Raw genomic sequence first — 7,344 nt, 5'->3', positions numbered from 1 at the left:
TATATCGCTGGGCCGCGCGCCTGCCTCTAAGCTCAGGGCGAGCCGCCGGCGCTACCCAGCGTGCCCCGCGCCGCGCATGCTAATGAGGACCCGCCCCCCGCGCGGCCGTTGTGTGTGGTGGGGGGCGGCGCGTGCGGCGGAGCCGCGTGCCGGAGGGAGGGGGGGGGGCGGCCCGGCGCGACGGTTGGGGCCGGCGGTGTGGGTGACCGAAAGCGGCTGCGAGGGCGGGGGCTGCCCCGGGGGGGGGGCACGAGTGTCGGGGTGGTGGGCAAGGGGCTTGCTGGTCGGCGGGAGAAGGCCGGGGGGCTGTGCGGAGGGGCGCCTGCGAAGCCCCCGTCCCTCCCCGCCGGTGGCAGCGGAAGGTCCCCCTGGTTGCTGCGGGCAAGGGGGAGGCAGACGGCGCCCTCGAAAACGCCTCTGGGAACGCGAGCCGCCGTGCGCGTGGGATGGCTCCTTCGGGCCTCCGCCACGCGAGCGTCGCAGGCCCTGGGTCTGGCCGGGCCAGCGCAGCGCTGCACGCGGGCGCTCTGAGCGCTCGCTCAGCGGTGCCGACCCGGCTCTCTCTGTCTTTCCAGGGCCGCGATGCCTGCCAGGTTTCACCCAGCGGGGCCGCCCGGCTAGAAGCGAGCCGCTGAGGCCTGGGACGTCAGCGCTGCGGTAAGTCTGACCTCTGTGCGGGCCTGCGCGCGGGTGGACGGTGCATGCAGGTTGCACCAGACAGCGCAAGTGAATCTGCTGCAAGTGAGCTTCCTAGTCCTGGGGTAGTTTTTCTCCTCTTGGCGTGTGGAGAGAGGTGATCCCCAGGGCCGTGTGTACCAGGCTCTCTGAACTGCGCTGGGGCAGCATCCCTGTTGGGTGTCTCCCCATATTTCTGGTATACTGTGGCCTGCACTTGCTATGTCTTCCTCCCCCTCTTTCCTGCATCTGGGACACTTCTGGCACCCGTGCCTCTGGGCAACCCTCTGTGGGGCTAATGTGTGTCCTCCCTGGCCTTGTTACGGCCTTTTGCTCTCCTCCGGTCTTCTGACTTGATTTTTAAGCCGTCTGAGCAGCAAGTGAAATTCTCGCCCTGAGCTTTAAACCTCTTACTCTTCTGAGATGGAAGGTGGGCCTTTGTCCTGGTCCTTTGGCAGCCTCTTTTTTGGAGGAAGATAATCTACTTAAGGAGATCTCTTACCTGTGTAACTTTGCAGTGGTGGAACAGGTTTGGCAAGGAGAGGATGCTCAATTAACATGTTGTTTGGCTGTGCACTGGCTTGCAGGGACCAGGCAGCATTTGAAGTAAGTGAACTGAGGAGGGCATGGGTGGAGTGCAGTGAAGATGTGAGTTGGGGGGGCTGGAAATGAATGGCAGATCTGCCTTCCTCTGAGGGATGTGGATGGCAAGCAGTCTCTACCTGAGCAAAAGGGGAGATTCTCCTGCATGTTGGCACAGGAATAGAAAGGGGTCAAAGCGTCAGGGAAAATATTTTTAGAAACGAATCTTGTCGTTTGGGGATAGCTCCTCAGATTTTGGAGTTTCTGACTCCACTCTTGATCCCCCTGAAGTTGTCTGGAGTCGGGCAGTGAAGTTTTTCCAAAGTGGAGCACGCTGCAGATCCCTGCAGGAGAGGCAGCTCCGTGTTCAGCCGTGCATAGCAGGCAGGAGTTCAGTGTTTGCTTGTTTGCGTGTGGCCTGTTACAGTGTTTAGCCTCAGTGCTGTGGGGGATCAAGAGTCATGCAAGAGTCATCTGCCTTGTCTGGTGTGCGCTTGGTGTATGTGAATCAGGTGTCAGGCTTCAAGGGAAGAGCTAAAAAAGGAGAGGCTGTGGGTAATGATGGTGGTTTCTTGTGGGAGGGGGCACCTCGTTATGGGTGAGAGGGGATCTTCTGTTAGCGTCTTTCTGGAGAAAGGTAGGGGTAGGCCAGCAGCTGTCTGCTTCGGCTGAGAGGGCTGGAGGGAGTTTGTTGTTTATCTATTTTTTTTTTTTTTTTTTTACCTTGCTGCTTTGGGTGCTTTCGAGGTGGTGAGAACATCTGTGCTGAGGGACAAAGTCCGCCTGGCCCTGTGGAATGTGGGAAACCATGCTAGTTTGCTCAGATAAGGGTGAAGACAGGGGATCCTGTTGCCCTATGTCACGGCACTAGCGCATGCTCTGGGAGTGATTCTCTGAGGTGCTTGGGGCTCAGCCTTCCAGAGGGAAGAGGGGATTCACAGACCTGTGCAGCTGCACTAAATATCCTGGGGAAACTGAGCACCTGGGTGGCTGGAGAGGGGTATCTCAGTTTTGAAGTTTGTCTATGAGTTGCTTTCTTATGGCCTTCCAGTGAACCCGCGTTAAACTGGGACTAAGACGCTCTCTTGCCTCCTCATCCTCTCTTGAGAGCACTGGAAATGCATTAACCTGACACTAATTGTTACTCTGACTGATAACAGCAATTAAGGCCTGTAATCTGAGATCAAGTCTCTGCTATGTGGAGTGTTGTAATTGCTGCCTGGGGGAGCTCTCTGTTAAATACCCTGAGCTGGGAAGCTGAGAGGAAGCAGTGGGATGCTCCCAAATTAGACGCGCTTTCAGAAGGAGGCGAGCATGTGCCAGGCTCCCCGGCTGCAGGACTCTGTCTCTGCCTGCTTCCCCTCGGCCTTGCTGCGTCTCTGCAGTGGCTGGGTATTAAGGAGGACCCTTGGGGGGACCGGGTAGAGGGCAGCTGAAGATGTCTCTAATCTAGGCCATGTTCAGAAATGGATCTGCACCTCTGGGTTCCTCTATGACCTGCCCACAGGGGTAGTAGGTTGAACACAAAACTGCTAGAGAGACTAGGAGGGCCTAATGATGTCTAGCTTCGCTACTCGATCCAGGAAGTCTTAAAGCCTTGCTGGCAAAGCGGCTGGAAGCTGAACGAGGCTGCCGGTGCCTTTCTGCAGGCAGTAAGGCAGCTGGCTGCATGTCTGTGACTCCCTCCAAAGTGAGTCCGCTTCTCAGCTCTTGGTCTTGTTTGTCTCAGTAAAGCTTTATTGCTGTCCGCCAGTCATGACTCGAGTCCTTAGAAAGTAACAGTGCAGTCTAGAGGTGCTGGAAACACATCAGCAGCCTCCAACTGGGATGTGGGAGCTCTGAAATCAGTAACAGTGGTAAATCCCTGAAGGCTGTCAAAGGCATGTGCTCTCTGTGCCTGGGATTAGCCTTCCCCAATGCAGAGGAGTTATGGCTGGAAAGCAGCAGCATGTAATTCTGTCCTGCTGCCCTGCTTGGGGAAAGCACGACTGCATCTCCCTGGGGATGTGCTCTTAAACAGACAAGGTGAAGAACTGAGCATCAGTGAGACAAAGCCCTCTTCCCCGTGTCTCCTGCTGAAGTTTTTTGCCACTTGGCCTTTGCACGTCACCCTTCACCTTCACTGCAGACCCAGTCGTCAGGCTCATGGGAGGAAGGAGGTAGATCCCCCCTGCCCCCATCCAGGGCCTGTTGGACCCACACTGCCCCATTGTGTCTCCCCCAAATTTGCAGGCACTCCCTAGAAACGTCTTAAAGTGATGCTGTTTGGCAGTAGTTTGACGCTACTTGTCTAATAGATTGCATGACCCTAGGGATGCTGCAGAGAAGAAGATTTTATCTGCTGGGGAAGGGCCCCTGATCAGTGAGGACAGTCTCTGTATTAAACACCGACCACCTTTGCCGCTAGCCCAGGACAGCCTAAATAGGGAAAGCGATGTGGTGAGTGTAAGAGCTGGGCTGGGCTACTCTAGAGGCAGGCTGAGGGCATTTTCACTGAGCTGGGGGCTAACCATGCCTGAAACACTGTCTCGGACTGTGAGTTAATTTAAGAATTACACATCTGATCTGCTGGTGAGATGCCACTTCATCACTTCCCCACTGCATGGCAGCATCCTGCTACCCAGCCTTCCTCAGACAGGACTATTGCACAGGGGCACTGTGGTGTCCAGCTTGCAGTTTTGGCATCCACTTCTCAGAAGCTTTCAGGCTCTTGTGTATCCCGCTGGATGTGGCAAGGCCATGCTCATTTAGAGCTGTTACTTATTAAAAGAAGGGCTAGGTGACGACCCTGTCGCTGTCCCTTCAGCTCTTGGTGACAACTGTGACGCAGCTGGTCTTAAGAGGTCACTCATTTTCCCCCACTTAATGATCTGCTGTAGAAAACAAGCTTTCATTGCTTGCTCAAGTGTCAATGGAACATGAATATTAATGAAACCTTGGTTGTCCTGTGGTGCTAACTGTCACACAGCCATGGAGGGCTCATCTGGAGCTGCTGAGCAGTGCGGGGAGCTCCTTGATGGAGCTCTAATGAAGTGTTCGTGAACTCTGCTCTCCAAGGTGCAGCTCGGGCCTTTGAACCTGCAGGCTCCTGGCATGGCACAGTAAGGCTGGCTTGGCTTTTTCCCCAGGGCTAGGCTCCTGCATAGCAGCGTGAGCGTTTACAGGAGAGAGGCTCGCAGGGGTGCTTCAGATGCCACTGGCATGGGAGGGTTTGTTGGTTGCAACGTCAGGTGGAAAATAGTCTGGTTAATGGAACCTAACATCACCTGAGGCTCCGAACTGGGGTCGGGAGGGGAGGGCAGATGCAACACGACATCTATTAAACTGGCCTCTTCCTGCTGCTGAAACCAGCTGGGAATCAAATGTAAGGTTTGGGATGACTGGCTGTTGTCTGTTACGTGCACAAGAAAAGAGCATAATTTTGAATCTGTGGGAAGTAGGCTGTGCTAATCTGAGCAAGTCCCTTCCTGCTTCTGTTTTCCAGGTTTTGGAAAGTGGGGGTAACAATTGAGGCCTTCCATATAAAACAGGTATCTTCAGAAAAATTAGGCTTTCTGCATATGAACCTGGAATATACCAGACAGGCAGTGCCTTTTGCCTTTAAACAGTTCATGTTTAATATACATGCTCTACAAATAACATGAATGGGAGCCCAGTTGCTGCTCAAAAGATGAACTTGGAGCGATGATCCCAGATCTGGGTCTCTTGCTCTGAATCCTCGTGGGTCTCCTGAAACAAGAGCCCAGGGCTAAGCTGTTTGGGGCAGATGGTTGGTGACTCTATTTTCTTTATCTGTGGAAAAGTAGCTGTTTCACTCTTGGAAAAAGAGAAGACGGCGGGGGATAAAGTGGAACTGACTTGTCTTAGTTCAGTTACAGCAATATCTTCTTCCCCTGCCACCTGGGGTTCACTGCCCATAGAGATCCTGGGGGCATTGGTTGTACTACTGAACATCCTCCCTCAAAAACCTCTTGAATCAGCACCAGTAGGAGTTCCCCCCCTGCCACCCGGCCCCCTTTGCTGAATTGGATTTTGCCCCAGGCTATGTTCCTGACAGCCTCCTGCTACACAGAGGGACTTCCAAACCCATCTGTGATCAAAAGGAGCATTGCCTTTCTTGCATATCCTGCCAGGTATGGCACAACTCTGCTCGTTTAGGCTTAAAAAGTGATGAATGCTGGCCTGTGTTGTCTCCAAGCTATGGCCGTTGCAGGCTGTTGTGTCTTAGCAGCATAGAAAGGTCTCAGTTCCCAAAGCCTTGTGTGCGTTCTGTGAAGTCGCTCACTTCTTTTATGCGTCACACCCAAGGATGAAATGCAAAGGCAGAAACTAATGGCCACGTTAATTATATACACGGTGTCTGGCTACACCAGTGAGACTGGTTTCCTTTTACTGTAAGCGCTGTACAAACAGATCAGAAAGGTCGTCCCCTCCGCCTCCCTGACAACTTGCAGGAGGGCTTGGCTGGTGCAGGAACGCGGCATGCCTACGGAGTGACCATCAGTGCTGTGTTCTGATTAGGTTGGCCTGGGAAGGTAGCAGCAGAAGCAAGAGGCAAAGGGGCATTTGACGTGGTAAGAAGACTCACGGGCTGCCTTTGGGAAGAATACGGGGTGATTCATGCCTGCTATTCGCTCAGAAATGCGGGAGATCTGTAACCTCTTAATGATCGTGGGAAAGACTGACCTACAAATCCTCTCTGAGCCTGTGACCACGCACTGGTTTTCCTAGCATGTAATCCACACAAGTAAGAAGCAGGAGGGGCTGCACTACTTGCCAGCCCTGAGTCCCTGTGCCACTGGTCTTGGAGATGTACTGCATTTGTGGATGTGAATATGAGGATGTGGATTATCTTCATAGAGAAAAAAGCGAAAAAGAACTTTAGAAGCCTTTGACAGTTTAGGGTAAAAGCATCACCTTACTTGACATGTTTGTCTTGAGAAGGAGATTGTATCTAGTGGGTAAGATGAAGAGAAGTTGCACGCTGCCTGGTGTTAATTCCAAAGGGAAAAGCACATGAAAATCAAGTGAAATTGAATCCCACTGCCTTTGATATTCCCAGAGTTGAAGGCCTCAGTGCATCTCGTTAGTTTAAGAACTCTGATGGAGAGACCTCAGCTTCGAAAGGGAAATTGATATGACTTTGAGACCTGGGAGGGGATTAGCTGCTTGCCTGTGAACTTGTCCAAAGGAGTTAAACATGTAAATGTTCCAATAGAGCAGTTCCCTGCGAGAAGGCATGCCTGTTAATTAAGGCCGTTGGGACCGCACAATTGCGATGAGGGAGAGACGGAGGTCTGCGCCTGTGGAAAAGGCCTGCTGCTGTTTTATCTCTGCTGTCGAGATGCTACATGGGCTGTATGAGCAGGCCCAAGGCTTTGGGTGTGTGGTTTCTGCTTGGATGCTGATGAAAGAGATGCTTTGTTGTAGTTGCTGGTGGGCTTTGCAAGTGCTGGATTAGGATTGAACTACATAGGATATGTTGGTCTGTGATTTTTAGGACTAATATTTTGGTCCCTTTATCGGAGGTGTCTGTGGAGCGTGTGTGGCTAGGTGACAAACCTGGATTTGGCCTACAGGTGAGTGAGGGACTGCTTTTGTGGCAAAGAGATTGTTTTCAAATCTGGACTCCACAGAGGTGCTGCATGCTTAGAACTCTGGGGGTCCTGCCACTTGGATGCCAAAACACATCTGATTGCTGTGACCCAGTGTCTTTGCTCTGATGATAGGGAAACTGCCACCAGACCAAGGCAATGTCCTTGCTGTATATAGAAAGCTACAACCCCTTTTTTTCAGTGCTTTAGCTGATAAAAGAGAGATTCTCCAGGGAATGAAGACCATCGGATGCACCATGCCTGTCAGTTTGTTCTTGTGATCCTGTCTACTTTGAATCCTGCTGGTTCTACCCTTGTGATGAAGTGTTTTGTAACAGCAGTGTATGGAGAAAGGGCCATTTCCTCTTGCAAACACCAGCCGTGCTGTGTGCTGTCTTAAAGCAAGGTGATAATCATGAAGAATCCAAGACTCAGTGGCACACCAGGGTTTCAGCAGCACGTTGCTCCTTTTGAAAACGAAATGTGTTCCCGG

General features: G+C 52.6%; 1 long non-coding RNA gene across 7 annotated transcripts in view; it reads left to right on the top strand.

Annotated features, from left to right (window-relative positions):
• Window positions 1–162: 162 nt before the first annotated feature.
• The window catches only part of LOC104142647 (uncharacterized), a 120,390-nt gene continuing 113,208 nt past the window's right edge, over window positions 163–7,344 (top strand). For 6 of the 7 annotated variants that reach the window (XR_011142443.1, XR_011142445.1, XR_011142440.1 and 3 more), the window contains exon 1: window positions 375–657. This is a non-coding gene — a long non-coding RNA (uncharacterized lncRNA). Of the gene's footprint in view, window positions 199–374; window positions 658–7,344 lie in introns of those variants that run through there. The other variant, XR_011142444.1, reaches the window with a different exon arrangement.

The sequence above is a fragment of the Struthio camelus genome, chromosome 8 (genome assembly GCF_040807025.1).
Source record: "Struthio camelus isolate bStrCam1 chromosome 8, bStrCam1.hap1, whole genome shotgun sequence".
In the NCBI taxonomy this organism is placed as follows: Eukaryota; Metazoa; Chordata; class Aves; order Struthioniformes; family Struthionidae; genus Struthio; species Struthio camelus.
This window is presented reverse-complemented; position numbering and strand designations above follow the sequence as displayed.